Source organism: Micropterus salmoides, unplaced genomic scaffold (genome assembly GCF_014851395.1).
Source record: "Micropterus salmoides isolate LMB-PRFRI ecotype aquatic unplaced genomic scaffold, ASM1485139v1 Ms_hic_scaffold_1, whole genome shotgun sequence".
In the NCBI taxonomy this organism is placed as follows: domain Eukaryota; kingdom Metazoa; phylum Chordata; class Actinopteri; order Centrarchiformes; family Centrarchidae; genus Micropterus; species Micropterus salmoides.
Window position 1 is genome coordinate 410,136 of NW_024040040.1, and position 16,625 is coordinate 426,760.

Sequence of the window (16,625 nt, forward strand, 5' to 3'; positions counted from 1 at the left end):
AGGTGCCGTGTATCAGGATGACAATGCACCAATACACACAGCAAGACTGGTGAAAGATGGTTTGATGAACATGAAAGTGAAGTTGAACATCTCCATGGCCTGCACAGTCACCAGATCTAAATATTATTGAGCCACTTTGGGGTGTTTTGGAGGAGCGAGTCAGGAAACATTTCCTCCACCAGCATCACGTCGTGACCTGGCCACTATCCTGCAAGAAGAATGGCTTAAAATCCCTCTGACCACTGTGCAGGACTGTATATGTCATTCCAAGACGAATTGACGCTGTATTGCCGCAAAAGGAGGCCCTACACCATACTAATAAATTATTGTAGTCTAAAACCAGTGTTTCAGTTTCATTGTCCACCCCTGTACATTTCAACTTCCTCTAGCTCTCTGTCCTTTAGTTATTCTGTCATAATTTGGCCACTTGTCTTGGTGTGGAAGTGAGGAAAGGATGTTTGGGAGAGACACAGCTTGTTTCATTCACAGAGGCCACAAGGAAAAATGCCAATTTTAATCCATTTTAAATCAATGATACAAATAATAAAAAACGGAAAACAACCACATTCTGTAATTAGAGACCGAAGTCGCGAGACTAACGTCCGAAGGCAGAATCGTGACACAACCGCCAGGTAACAGTGTAGAATGTATTGTATTTCTTGTATGTTATTTTATATTCATCATTTAACTCTACTAATTCTCCACCTTATTTCAGTGTTTACTCACTAACCTGCTTGAATCCGCTCCCTTTCTCTTCACTTCTCTTTTCCCCACAACTCCACCTCGCCTCTTACTGTCTCTCTCAGGGAGGGACTTGTTGGACATATTGATTAATGTTTACAGTATCCATGGCGCTGAATGTGCGTTACGCCCCACCCTCCCCTCATGTGCAGATTGGATCACTGGGCTGCCCAGTGAGTGAACACTGCGGCCTTGGGGCTGGCACCTGGCACCTGGGGCTGACCTGAGTCAGCTAATAGACAGCTAGCAGCACAGCTAACAGAGCTAATTAGCCACTGATAAAGTTAGCAGCTGTCTGCAGTTTAGCATAATTAATTACCTGTCCATCAAGAAACTGTAAATCACCTCGGTACTGTTTTCCCTGTTGGTCTGTGTTCAGTCCCGTTCACTCGGAGGCTGCTGAATGAGGTTTGGTTGCCCGCCAGCGCTGCTCCCTGCCATTATCCTGGCCTGAAAACCTCCAGTCCTCCTGGTCCGAGCTCTCAATCCAGGCTGAGTCAGCTGTAACTACAATTGCATGGCTAACTGAGCTAATTAGATATGGCAGCTAGTTAAGTGTTTACTTTAGCAACATTAGACTATCATCAAAATCCTAAATGAGCCATAGAACTACAACTGACAGAATGTGCACTGTAGAACGATAACGGTCTTTCTAAAAGGCAGATTGTGGTAAACATTTTAATAGTTCAAGATCTAATATGGAATATCGAACACCCCTACCTGGGAGAATTGGGCCCAATCAAAGTATGTGTGAGACACTGTATTTAAGTTACAAGCTGTAAGACTATATTTTGTAATATAACACCATACATTTATTTTATGTCTTCCAAATGCAGGTCCATTTTGGTCCAGTCATGGTTTAGTGATCATGCCTGTTGATAACATAAAATAATATAATATGCACTGCGACCCTCCCCCAAACAGGAAACAAAAATAGAGGTATGAATCAAACGTGTATTTGGAGAATCGTTACACCCTGAAAAAGAAAAAATAAATAAACAGAATTACAATGATCGGATGGCTTCATCTTAGCTGAAAATATGAAGCTTCACTTATTTTGTCTGTATCACAATTCTGAACTGATCAGTGTTGAGCCAAGTCTTGCCTTCAGTACTTCAGTCCTGCTGGAAGGAATCTCTGCAGCTTCATTTACTTCCTCTGCTCTCACCAGCACACTTGTGATTTTTGAGATATTCGAACCGAGTGAATGTTTTATCACAAACACTGCAACTAAATGGTCTCTCTCCTGTGTGGATTTTCATGTGTCTGGACAAAGCGTATCTGAAACTGAAACTAGTTTTACAAACTGAGGCTCTGAAAGGTTTTTCTCCTGTATGAACTCTCGAGTGTTTGTTCAAATCTGAGCTTTGGGCAAATGTTTTATTACACACAGAACAACTTAAGAGTCTCTCCCCTGTGTGCAATCTCATGTGTCTGGACAAAGTGTAACTGAAACTGAAACTTTTTTTACAAACTGAGCAGCTGAAAGGTTTTTTTCCTGTTGAACTCTTAAATGTTTGGTCAAACCTGAGCTTCGGGTGATCTTCTACCACAGACAGAACAACGAAAGAAGTTCTCTTCTGTGTGGACTCTCATATGATTCACAATGTAAATCTCCATTTAAATTTTTTTTTCAAATGGAACAACTAAGGGGTTTCTCCTCTGTGTGGACTTCATATGCCTCACAACATATTTTTTTAACTGAATGTTTCTTTACAAACTGAGCAACTGAAAGTTTTTGTTCTGAATGAAGTTTCTTATGGTATATTAAGGAGGGTTTCTTTCCTGTTTTGAGTTCATTGTCTTTCTGCAGATGTCCCTTGCAGCCAAAGCTTGTAGCACATTCAGAGAAGCTACATGATTTCTTCCCATTATTACATTCCTGTCATCACTTACAGGTCCTTCATTGTTTTGCAGAGAGTTTAAACCTGACTGGGGTTCCCTGGTCTCCTCCCAATCACAACTGTCATCAGTCTCAGTTCAGAGGAGTCTGACATCTTGTCATCAGTATGTGGTTGTAAATGTCTATCTGGATCTGAGTGCCTCCCTGGTTCTGGGCCACCACAGTCCTCTCCATCAGCGTCTGTTTCACCTGTTCAGTGGGTCTTGATGAAGCTGAGGTTTCTCTCATCTTCTTCACTCTTCACAGGGACCAAATGAATGAACTTGGTGATATAGCCTCCTCCAGCCCTCGAAGCTGCTCTCCCCTCCTGACTGGTCCAGAGTTCCTCCAGTTCCTTTAATAGTGGGGGCTCTGGTGGGTCCTCCTGGTCCAGCCTGGGGCTCCTCTCCTGCTCCTCAGGGGGAACCTCTTTTTACTCACCCAACAGCACCTGGACGTCTGCGAGAAGAATGAAATACATACATGTTTTAGAAAAACTAGCAGTTTTTTTTTTTTTGCCACCATCCAAAAAAGTGATTTTGCCACTTGTAAACAGCTTTTCAAAACACTCCCAGAATCCCAGGAACCCTACTTGGACTTGTGCATTGCAGCTTGTGGCATGTGGACTTTTAGTTTTTGAATTTAGTTGTGAATTCTTTTCTATTAAAGTAATTTTATCAATTCACGACATACATCACTTTATTCTACAAAACCCATTTTGTGTGCATACATTTTCTCAACATTATAATATATCTTATTTTACGTTCTTGTGAAATTACGAGGAAGGGAGGTGAGACTCTGCCTGGAGGAAGCCAGGGCCCTGTCAGGAACCAGGCCCAGAGGGAGGGCTCGCCGGCGAGCGCCTGGTTTGCCACAGAGCCCGGCCGGGCACAGCCTGAAAAGCAACGTGGCATCCCCCTCTCCCGTCTTTTGGACCCACCATCCACATGAAGATCCACATGGGTCACATGTGCTGCTACATGGGTGGCGGTGAAGGTCAGGGGCCTCGACGGACCGACCCGGCAGCAGAGGCTGGCTCTGGGGAAGTGGAACGTCACCTCTTTGCGGGGGAAGGAGCCGAAACTTGTGCGGAGGGGAGCGCTACCGTTAGATCTGGTGGGGCTAAACTGACTGTTGTCTGTGCATATGCACCAAACAGTTTAGAGTACTCGGCCTTCTCGGAGACCCTGAATGGAGTTCTGCATGTGGCTCCAGTAAGGGACTCCATAGTTCTACTGGGAGACTTCAACGTGCATGTGGGCAATGATGGAGATACCTGGAAAGGCGTGATTGGGAGAAACAGCCCCCTGATCTGAACCAGAGTGGGTGTTTGTTGTTAGACTTCTGTGCTAGTCGGATTGTCTATAACGAACACCATGTTCAAAATGCGGTTGCTCATAAGTGTACGTGGTACCAGAGCACCCTAGGCCGAAGATCGATGATGATTTTGTAATCGTTAATCTGATTTGCCGCATGTTTCGGCCACTCGGTTGAAGAGAGGGGCGGAGCTGTCAACTGATCACCATCTGGTGGTGAGTTGGGTCAGGACACGGGGGAAGACTCTGGCAGACCTGGTAAGCCCAAACGGGTAGTGCGGGTGAACTGTGAACGTCTGGAGAGGACCCTGTCTGCGAGATCTTCAAACCTCTGGCGGAGCTTTTTCTGGCATCCTTGTGGAGGTTGGAGACATTTAACATGAGTGGGCAATGTTCAAAGCTTCATTGCTAAAGCCGCAGCGGGAGGCTCCACAACTCCACAGTGGCAAAGCCCCAGGGATGAGATCCGCCCAGAAATGCTAAAAGCTTTGGGTGTGGAGGGCTGTCTTGGATGACTCGTCTCTTACACGTCTCTCTCTCTAACATTGGTGGATCGGGTACAGTGCCCAAGGAGTGGCGATTGGGGTTGTGGTTTCCCTGTTCAAAAATGGGGACCAGAGATTGTGTGCCAATTACAGGGTATCACACTTCTCAGCCTCCCCGGTAAAGTCTACTCCAGGGCTGGAACGGAGGTTCGGCGATTGTCGAACCTCAGATTGAAGAGGAACAATGCGGTTTTCGTCCCGGTCCTGGAACAACTGACCAGCTTTTACTCTCACAAGGATCCTGGAGTGGGCCTGGAGTATGCCCATCCAGTCTACATGTGCTTTGTAAATCTGGAGAAGGCGTATGACCGGGTCCCCGGGGAGATACTGTGGGAGGTGCTGTGGGAGTATGGGGGAGGGGGGCCCTTCTCAGGGCTACCAATCCTTACATCCAAATCGAGAGCTGTGTCCGAGTACTCGGCAGTAAGTCGGACTCTTTCCAGGTGAGGGTTGGCCTCCGCCAGGGCTGCGCTTTGCACCAATCCTGTTTGTGATAGTTCATGGACAGGATCGAGGGTAGTCGTGGCGAGGAGGGGCTGTGGTTCGGGGGGCTTGGGATCTCGTCACTGCTTTTTGTGGATGATGTGGTCCTGATGGCATCGGTCCGTGACCTTCAGCTCTACTGGATCGGTTCGCAGCAGAGTGTGAAGCGGTTGGGATGAGATTAGCACCTCTAAATCTGTGGCCATGGTTCTCAGCAGGAAACCGGTGGAGTGCCAACTACGGTAGGAATGAGTCCTTACCCCAAGTGAAGGAGTTCAGTACCTCGGGGGCTTGTTCACGAGTGAGGGGAGACTGGAGCAGGAGAATCGGAGCGGTATTGCACATGCTTTACCGCACCATTGTGATGAAAAGAGCTGAGCCGTAAGGCAAAGCTCTCGATCTACGGTCAATTTTTGTTTCTATTCTCACCGTTAATTGTATTGATAATGATACCCTTATTGAGACGGCTTAACGATCCGATTCTTTATCGATACTTACTATTATTTAGTGATGGTTATTTGGTAAGAGCAGACCCAACGGGCCTGAGGTAGGCCTGCACGGTATGAGAAATATGTGTGATAACGTTATATATGAGATGACGTATCACGTGCGATAAATAAACATATATTGAAGTGTACATATTAACTGGCTGTTGTTTTTAATTTAATATTTTAAATACAGCTAAATGTTGTTTCTAGAGCAGCAACATTAATATTTACAACAGCAAAGTAACTCAATAACTTTATCTGACATCACAAGTAGCGAGTGATGTTTAGAAAGTACAACATGAGTCTGTTTCAGTCCTCCTCCTCTCTCCTGGATGCAGGTAACGTTACCAGGTAGAAGGAGGAGCGGCTGGTTGTTTTTAAGACTACAGACCAGTCTGTGCCCAGACAGACAGCTTTCTATTTAGCTCGTTTTTAACATTGGCTAATGCCAAGCTAGCGTTAGCTGTGCTTGAAACATACAGGATGAGATACGAGGACAGAGAGGATTAAATTAACCCTTATACATGTTTTAACGTTACCTTACAGACAGGTGGACTGATAAAGTATTGTCTTTTTACTTCCTTTCCAGATTTACTTTAGCGTTCCTCCTTTAACCTCTTGTATTTAAACCCTCTTGGATCAGCTGGAAAATGAATCGTCACGAACTGACAACAGGCTGTTTACAGACCCGTGGTTCTGAAGCACAAACTGCTCTGTGTAACCGGACTTCAGGCTTGAAAACAGCGTCCAGTAGTTTGCGTTGTCACAAAGTTCCTCCTCGTACTCTGCTATCGTTCTTTCAAACAGCTCAAATATCTCTTCAGCAGCCGCACTTAGTCGCTGCGGACAAAAGCTCTCAGCGTTTGGACTTTAGACATGTTTACAGCAGCTTTTCCTCCAGACACACTCCGTTACAGACACGCACTCTGATAAAATACACACTGTGAGGCCGAGCTCCGGCTCCGGCTACTTCCTGCTGACAAGCTAACTTCCTTTAGCATTCTTGGCTAACAGGAGATGAGCTGAGGTGAACATCCCGAAAGTTTAAACAGAGTCCACTTAAACACGTTTATCCTCACATGCAGGCTCTGCTGCTGAACTCCGGCTGTTTGTTCGAAACGAGCCGATTCTCTTCTTCTTTTTCTGGCGACTTGTACCCAGATGGAGCAGCATTATCGCCACCTACTGCCTCCTAGTTACTTAAATCCTTGTGTTCAGTCCAGTTTGTTGTAAAAAAAGATGAGATGTGTTTATGGATGGATGTTTCCAACAAGGTGCAGAGATGCATTTAACTTGTGTGACCAAGTTCTGCTGAATTGACTGTCCTCCTCACTTTCTGCTGAATCTAAATATCTTCCTTTATTCTATTATCCCATAAACTCTTCTTCTTCTCTTTAGGGTTTAATGGCGGTTGGCAAACCAGTTTAACAGTGCATTATCGCCACAAGCTGGACTGCAGTGTGGAACGAGAGATTAAGCAGGAATGAATGAAATTAAACAAAAAAAAAAAAAAAAACAAACATAAATTAAATACTTTTTTCTAACTCAGTTTCTTAAGAAACTTAATTATATGACAATATATCTTCCCTGCTGTTTTCCCCAAGAGACCCGTCAATGATATCATGATGTTTTGCCTTCCGTAATGACTGAAAGAGGCGTTTCCTCTTGATAGTGTATCTCCTACACTGAAGGAGAACATGTTCAACCGTTCTAGTTGGTTACAATAATACATTTCCCAGTTGGGTGCTTACCTATTTTATATAACGAAAGGTGGAGACCTGTATGTCCTATTCTCAGACGAGTGATTATATTTTCTTCCCTACGTTTCCAGCCCACCATCCGCCGGCACCAACCTGTCTCTGTACTATATAGGTGCCTCCAGTTTCACTGTTGTCCCAGTGCTCCTGCCAAACTGACTGGCATAGGTCCTGATAAATGTCTTAGCTTCATCTTTAGTTAAAGGGGTTTTTAGGTCTAATGTTGGTTCTGAGTGTTCCTTTGGCCAGAATATCCACCTGCTCATTTCCCTCCACACCAACATGAGCAGGAACCCAAAGGAAGCGTGGATAAACCTTTTAGCTCCATCCTGTACAATTTAAGGAATATGTCATTGAGGATTTTGGATCTAAATGATGATTTGCCAGATTTAATACTCATTAGAGCAGACAAGCTATCAGATGCAATAACAGTATTTTTTGTTTCCCTCTCTTCCAGTAATTGCAGTCAACTCTGTGGTATACACTGAGACATGATCTGATATCTTTTCTGATATATGACTCACTTGTTGGGATAAAGACTGCTGCACCTGCACGCCCTGTATCAGGATCTTTGGAGCCATCTGTGAATATAACCATGGAGTCTGAAAAATGTAAATCAAGTAATTCTGTACTATACTGCATGCTGGAAGTTTCTTTGACATATCCTTCAATTCCTGCTGTATGTTTAGGTCTACAATTGGTGTTGGGAATAACCAGGGAGGAATGGAAGACTGTGACACTGTAGGGCTGTAGTCTAATTGTCGTAATCCTATGACTTCTGCCTTTGCATCACCAATCCACCCAAAACTTGTGAAATTTGTCTCATTGTGTTCCCAGCAATCTATTAAGAGACTCTTGGCAGGATAGAATCACATTGCCCTGGAGATTAACCCAGAATGCCAACATTAACTTACTCGCCTGATTCTTACGTCATTTCTCCCATTTCCACCTGCATTGCTGACACCGGAGATGTTCTGACGATCCATTGCAAATTCTCAAGGCCTGAGCTTGTAATACATCCACTTCTTAAGGTTTGTTTCCGCTGCTGACATGTACGCTACATCCATAGTCAAAAACGGATCTCATGAGTGCCCAGTATATATTTTGTAGAGCTGCTCTGCTTGCTCCCCACTCTTGTCCTGACAGACAATGAAGTATATTGATGACCTTTTACACTTAACTTTGCTAAATGAGTATTCCAGGTGAGCTTCTCATCAAACCAAACCCCAACTGCCACTGCATCTTAACTTTGCTTTGTATATATGCTTTGATCTCCTCTTTGCTAACTGGTCCTGCTGCCTCTGCCTGATTTACTTCTACCTGTTTTTAGCTAATGTGTGCCGGGACCCATAGAAACTGAACATCGGTCCCAGAATACTCACTCTGTATAAAGATATCAATATTTCAAACAATATCCTCCCTACATTTTGACATTGTACTTTTGAGACGACCCAGAGCTGCGCTTGAATCTGAACAAATGATCATTCTCATTGGTTTGACTTCCTCTATCCGCTGTAGTGCAAACAAGACCTCCGTCATTTCTGCTGCAGACACCGATAAATGGCAGGTCATCTTCAAACACCTTAATTTTTAATTCTGGGAGGTAAAAATCACAGCTGGATTTTACGTTCTCTGGGTTTTTAGAGCCATCTGTAAATAAATGTATGTAGGACCCATATTTCTCATGCAGCACCGTGTTAACATAAGCTGCATATCTAAAATGTTTTTACTTGAACGAACCTGTTTCAGTAGAGAAAGATCAACTCTAGGCTGAGGTAATAACCATGGTGGAACAGCTGGCATTAAAGCAGCTGGACTAGCGACCCAATCGTTGATTCCTGACTCCTTTGTTATATCCAAAACATTACATTACTGAATACCTCCTTTTTAATTTTGTTGTTTTCCCAACTTTCATTCATTATCCTTTCTGTAGGACGTGTGTCCTTTTGACTTTGTAAATTTACCCACTAATTAGCTGTTTCCTTCTTAGATTCAGTGGCATTTCTCCAACCTGAAGCGCTGATATTGGTGTTGACTTTACGGCTCCACAGCATAACCTCAACGCTTGGGCCTGAATATATCCAACCTTTTTAAAGATGTTCTAGCAGCCGATCCAAAAACTATACATCCATATTCAAGAACTGATCTAATGCTATATAAATATTCTTAACGCAATCAGCTCCCTAAACACTGCCTGTTAACACCTCATAATATTCAATACTCTCTTACATTATCTTCCACCTTATCAAAATGATTTCTTCACATTAGCAATACATCAAACCACAAACCCAAGAATTTAAGAGCCGATTTGTCTTTCATGCCTCTACATATGCGCAGCTTTCAGACACATTAAAGTAAATTAGCATGTTAGCCACAGGAAGTACAACCACATCTTTGCTTGAGATAATGTTGCAGTACCACACTAGTTGTGGGTCCTGTAATAACAAATAAACTTTATTTATACATTACTTTATAAACAAAGTTACAAAGTTCTTTACATGGTTGAAACAGGATTCAGGTAAGTAAGTAATAAAATAGCCAACAATAATGATAAAACAGATGAGACATGTTGAAATTAAACAGAGTGGTGGTGGCATTAATAAAAGGCTTCATCAGATATATTGGGACGTGTTTAAAAGATGTCACTGAAATGTGGTTCACATACTTGGCCAATAAATCTGATTCTGATATCAGGTAAATACAGTCAACTCTAACAGCCTCTTCTATCCTGCTGAACAATGTCTGATACATTTCTATAAAGAAACAACAGCAGGACGTGTTTGTTGAACACTCACTATGAATCAACCCCTGATGATGAATCATCGAGAAACATTACAGTTTTAAATTAAAGTCTGCATTTGACTATCAGTCTCGATAAGTCACATTTAAAGGGGTTAATAGTGTCGGTTTTTAAGTCTTGAGTTTCTTCATTGTACGAGTCATAAAGGAGTGTTGGGTTGAAGTCAGGACTCTGAAGGCGTATTTTCTTCTGCTGGAGCCATTCTGTTGTTATTTGCTTTGGGTTCATTGGCCAGTTAGTCACAGAAAATAAAAACGGTGTCAGATTTCGAAGGAGGCCAGTTTGACGACAGGGAATACAGCACCAAGGTGATTTACAGCGGCTCAGACCAGGAACCCGGGGACAAGCTGTCCCCCACATGGGTAAAGGTGCTTCAAATAAAGGTTTGACATCTTTTACATTTCCACTGGGTGAGTTTGTCTGTTCTTTTTGTAACGCTTGAAAACAGGGTTGGTGTAAAAGAGGTTTAAGAGAAAGCAGTAAAAAATCAGTTGTGTGACTTTCTCCGTCATCATAGCACAGAGACAGCACTGGTGAAAATTACAATGACTGCATCAAACTAAGGACTTGTCCTCTAAAAATTTACATGTGGGTTTTGATTATAAAGCAGGTCTAGTTGTCGTATAAATACTGTGAACATATCAAGGGAGAAATGCAAACTTCCCTTATTCAGAAACTGGGCCTTTAAAAACCCTCAGGACTTGTGAGGTCGTCATGTCACAACTACACAGTGACCATTGTTTAAATTTTACTAACACTAAGCGGCCATTTCAATTCTTGAGCTGCACACTGGTTGGATGGCAGGAAGCCAATATGTCACTGCACAGCATTCCCTGTTTTCTGGTTTTCCACCATGTAAACAATTTTATCATTGCTGCCCACTCAACACCTGACACCACAGTGTTCTCACTACAATCCCTCCTCCTGTAAAAGCCTGTCTCTGTGACAATCTTTAATAGAAACCTCTTCTAGGAAATGGACCTCTGCGCACTAACTCAATCCTCATTAAGTCTGCTGGGTCATTTGAGGAGCACCTTTCATATCAGAGGGACACTTATCCCAATCCCTACAGATTATAGATTTACCTTGACTTCACAGCAAAGCACTGAGGGAGCCATGCTAGTGTGTTTTGCTTATTTGATGTATTTTCAGCTATTCCATGCATTTATCCATTCAGTGCTGTATGAAAATCAGATCGCAGACTCTTGAATCTTGTGTCAAACTGAAAATCGTTGCTTGCTGGTTGACTCCAAAAGCCTAACCTGCTTTACTCAACAACTATAATGCAACTTTGACAAAACTTAAAGCAAGCATGCCGTGGATAAACTCAAGGATATGACTGTTTAACACAAGAACAGAGGCTAGCTAATGTATAAATCCATAAAGATTATGTGAATGTAAAATGAAGTTTGCTTACCATCCTCTGCTCACTAACGTCACTGATAAGGGAGCTGGGCAGCAAAGCTGCTGGAGCTGTTCTCATTATTATTATTATTCTTTCTTTCTTCTTTTTCTCCCCTTAAACTGTCCGTGCAGCAAAATCTGCTGGACAAAAACTCACCAAAATTGGCAGGTTATCTTGAAAACATAACCGTTTAGAGTCAAAGTTCTTTCATCTTTTTAATTTCTGGATTCATCTGCACTTAGCTCCAATGGTCTTCTGTATGAAATGGCAAATTATATGACTTATTTCACTTTTCACAAAAACCTGTTTTCGTCGGTTTGGCTCTGGCACCCGGGGCTCAGTCCTAATAGGACAGCTAGCTGCACAGCTAACAGAGCTAATTAGCTCCTGATGAAGTTAGCAGCTGTCTGCGGTTTAGTAAAAAGTTAATTTATCTGTGAAACTGTAAATCACCTCTGTAGTTTTCCCTGTTGGTCTTTGTGTTCAGTCCCGTTCACTCGGAAGGTGCTGAGCAGTGGCGGCTGGCCAACAGAGGGCACTAGGGCGCCGCCCTCCCCTGTGGTGGAAACTTTTTATAGACAGTCTATGGGTAGAAAGTATTTAGATTTTCTTTTTAAATAAACTTTTTTTAAATAAACAGTAATTACCTTTTTAAAATATGTGTATTTAAAATGCACAATAATGTGTAATATAAAATACGGCTAAATAATTATGTTTGGGGGGGAAATTAACTTCCTGCTAACTCACTCACGGATACATCACGGACTGTTACAGGAGTAAACGACACGATACATTTATCTGAGAAGATTGGAATGGATGGAAAACACAGTGAAGCTAGCCATGCTAGGCAGAGGTAACATCGGCCTTGCGCGGCCACAATGAGACCGCATCCTCTGACAACCCTGGCATTTTCAGTAGATCTTTTTGCCTTGCTGGACAGTGTGTTGGAGGCGCACCTTAAGACAGCTACCAAAGGCACCTCAAACTTTAGGACTGCATGCTGTCAATTCTTATAGATTACATTCTGGAAGAAGTAAAAAATGCAGATTATCTGCTGTTCAGGCAGATGAGATATCTGACATTTCCACCCACTGTCTGTTGGCCACAGAGGTCAGCTGTAAAGTTAATAGGCAGCTCTGAAGTGTTAAGATGTGGTTATTTCCAGTGGTAACAGTAACTTAGGTTGGCCTACTACTGAAGTACAAATTAAGGAAGCCTAATTGTACTTTCATGCCACTTTCTCTGTTAATATTTTTGTATATTAATATAATATTTGCATTAATCATTTCTGACTATTTCACAAAGCACTTGTATTCTGCAGTTTGTGTTCAATTGTATTGCGACGGTTTCTGAAACTGACTGGATATCGCACCAGCCCACCTAAAATATTTTCACCAGCTGCCACTGGTGCTGAGTGAGGTTTGGTTGCCCGCCTGACGCTGCTCCCTGCTGTTATCCTGGCCTGAAAACCTCCAGTCCTTGGTTCTCCGAGCTCTCAATCTGGGTCAGCTATGACCACAATTGCACGGCTAACTGAGCTAATTAGATAAGATAGAATCTTCACCTCCAAGATCGTCTGAGACCAGCCACCTGGACAGCTGCTGCAACAATTGGTTTGCATAACCAAAGAATTTCTGCACAAACTGTCAGGAACCGTCTCAGTGAAGCTCATCTGCATGCTCGTCGTCCTCATCGGGGTCTCGACCTGACTGCAACTTCGCATTCATTGAAGAGGAGTGGACCAACACTCCACAGGCCACAATCAACAACCTGATCAACTCTATGCGAAGGAGATGTTTGTACTGCGTGAGGCCAATGGTGTTCACACCAGATACCGACTGGTCTCCTGACCCTCCAATACAGTGAAACTGCACATTTTGGAGTGGCCTTTTATTGTGGCCAGCCTAAGGCCTTTTTATTGTGGCCAGCATAAGGCACACCTGTGCAATCCCCATGCTTTCAGATCAGCATCTTGATCTGCCACACCTGTGAGGTGGATGGATTATCTGGGCAAGGAGAATGCTCACTAACACTATTTAGACAGATTTGTGAGTGAATTTTGGAGAAATAGGCCTTTTGTGTGCAAAGAGAAAGTCTTAGATCTTTGAGTTCAGCTCATGAAATGGCGGAAAAAACAAAAGGGTTGCCTTATAATTTTGTTCATTTTAATATTAATATCAATCACCCCTACGTGGGCGGCCCGCCCAATTAAAGTAATGTGTGAGACACTGTATTTAAAGTTAGGACAAGCTGTAGGTCTATATTTTGTACATATTACACCATACAGTTATTTTATTGTCTTCCAAATCACGTCACGTGACTATTTTGGTCCAGTCATGGTTGATCATGGCCGCAAGTTAGACTACTTTAACCTGAGATGGAAATAAATGATGATGATAAACAATAATAATAATAATACTATAATGCCCTCCAAAAACAGGAAACAAAAATAGAGGTATGATCGAAACGTGTATTTGGAGAATTGTTACACCCCTAGTAAAAAACAAACAAAGAAAACCATAATTAAAATGACCGGATGGCTTCATCTTAGCTGAAAATATGAAGCTTCACTTATTTTGTCTGTATCACAGTTCTGAACTGATCAGTGTTGAGCCAAGTCTTGCCTTCAGTACTTCAGTCCTGCTGGAAGGAATTGGCTCAACGAGCATCTCTGCAGCTTCATTTACTTCCACTGCTCTCACCAGCACACTTCTGTATTTTGAGATATTCGAACCCAGTGAATGTTTTATCACAAACGCTTCAACTACTTGGCTTCTACCCTGTGTGGATTTTCATGTGTCTGGACAAACTGCTTCTTTGACTGAAACTTTTTTTACAAACTGAGCAGCTAAAAGGTTTTTCTCCTGTATGGACTCTCAAGGTTTGTTCATATCTGAACTTTGGCCAAATGTTTTATTACAGACAGAACAGCTGAAGTCTTTCTCCCCTGTGTGTAATTCATGTGTATGGACAAATTGCTTCTTGACGGAAACTTTTTTACAAACTGAGCAGCTAAAAGGTTTTTCTCCTGTATGGACTCTCAAGTGTTTGTTCATATCTGAACTTTGGCCAAATGTTTATTACAGAAGAAAGCTGAAGTCTTTCTCGCCTGTGTGTAATCTCATGTGTGAGGACAAACTGCTTCTTTGACGGAAACATTTTTACAAACTGAGCAGCTAAAAGGTTTTTCTCCTGTATGGACTCTCAAGTGTTTGTTCATATCTGAACTTTGGCCAATGTTTTACTACAGACAGAACCTGAAGTCTTTCTTCCCTGTGTGGATTCTCATGGTCAGAAAATAGCTTCTTTGACGGAAACATTTTTTACAAACTGAGCAGCTGAAGGGTTTTTCTCCTGTATGAACCTTTAAATGTGAGCTCAACCTGAGCTTAGTGTGAATCTTCTACCACAGACAGAACAACTGAAGGGTTTCTCCCTTGTGGATTCTCATATGATTCAAAACACTTACATCTCCATTTAAATGATTTTTTACAAACTGAACAACTAAATGGCTCTTCTGTGAGTGAACTTTCATGTGCCTCGCAAGATATTCTTTAACTCAAAAGTTTTTTCACAAACTGAGCAGCTGAAATGTTTTGTTCTGTATGAAGCCTCATATGATCCATTAAGGAGCTCTTGCAGAGGAATCTTTTACCACAATCTGAGCAACTAAATGCATTCTCTGCTGTTTCGAGTTCATTGTGTTCCTGCAGATGTCCCTTGCAGCCAAAGCTTGTAGCACATTCAGAGGAGCTACATGATTTCCTTATTACTTCCACATCACTTACAGCTACTTCATTGTTTTGCAGAGGGTTTGAACCTGACTGACATTTCTCGATCTCCTCCCAGTCACAACTATCATCAGTCTCAGGTTCAGAGGAGTCTGAACTATCTGGTCGTAAATGTCTATCTGGATCTGAGTTCCTGGATGTTCTGGTCCTCCACAGTCCTCTCCATCAGCTTCTGTTTCCATCTGTTCAGTTAGTCTTTGATGAAGCTGTGAGGACAGAGGTTTCTCTTCATAGTCTTCTTCACTCTTCACAGGGACAGATGAATGTGACCGTGGTATGCTCTCCTCAGCTGTGGAAGCTCATCATCTCCTCCTCCTGGTCCGAACTCCTCCTGTTCCTCTTTAATGTGTGGGGGCTCTGGTGGGTCCTCCGGTCCAGATTGGGGCTCCACTCCTCTTTCATGTGTGGGGGCTCTGGCGGGTCCTCCTGGTCCAGATTGGGGCTCCACTCCTCTTTCATGTGTGGGGGCTCTGGTGGGTCCTCCTGGTCCAGACTGGGGCTCCTCTCCTGCTGCTCAGGGGAACCTCTTCTTTACTCACCAACAGAAGCTGGATGTCTGTTGAGAATAATGAAATACATACACGTTTTAGAAAACTAATGTCCTGTTAACATTTAAAACCACTGACACCACTAATTTCTGAGACTTCAAGCTGCCTTCTAATAGTCAACTAAACCATCAGTCAGACCAAGATTTCATTGGCCAGTTAGTCACAGGAGGCCAGTAGGGCTGCACAATTTAGAGAAAAGTCATAATGCGGTTACTGCAGACATATTGCAATTTTCAATTGCGATATAATGGTACAAATGGTACTATGAGTCTACTTGCTTGATTAAAAAGGAAATGCACAAAATACTGGCATTTAACTCGCACAAACAAGAAATACAGTACATATTGGCACACTGGCATCCTGGCTCTGGCTAAATCTACATCTGTCCTCTGCAGACGCAGTCCACAACCTGCATGAGGAACTAGTATATTTTAGTTTATTACTTTAACATTATAACATTAAATAAAACATAAAGTTTAGTTAGTAGCATACTGTTAGTATAAGGCTATCTTACCACTAGTTTCATATAAAATCCGTTACAGCCGTTTCATTTCTGGGGTTGTTTTTATCCATTAAATCCTTGTGCAAGAAAAAGCTTTACATTGGTCTTGTAAACTTTTAATACGAAGTCCTAACTTCTCAATAATAATTTTGTGTAACTTTCAAAGTTTGATGTAGTACGTCAGACTTGTTTAATGTCCTGCCCCATCCAGGCTCTGACAGATCAGTTGGCGAAAAGTGACACTGATGAGCACACAGGCTTTATGAAGAGTTGAACATGTTGAACAACAAAATGCACCAGTACAGCTAACATTAATGGGAGTTAGCAAGCCAGCCGGCCAGTCTTGCTGGAGGAAGCTCTCTGGTCC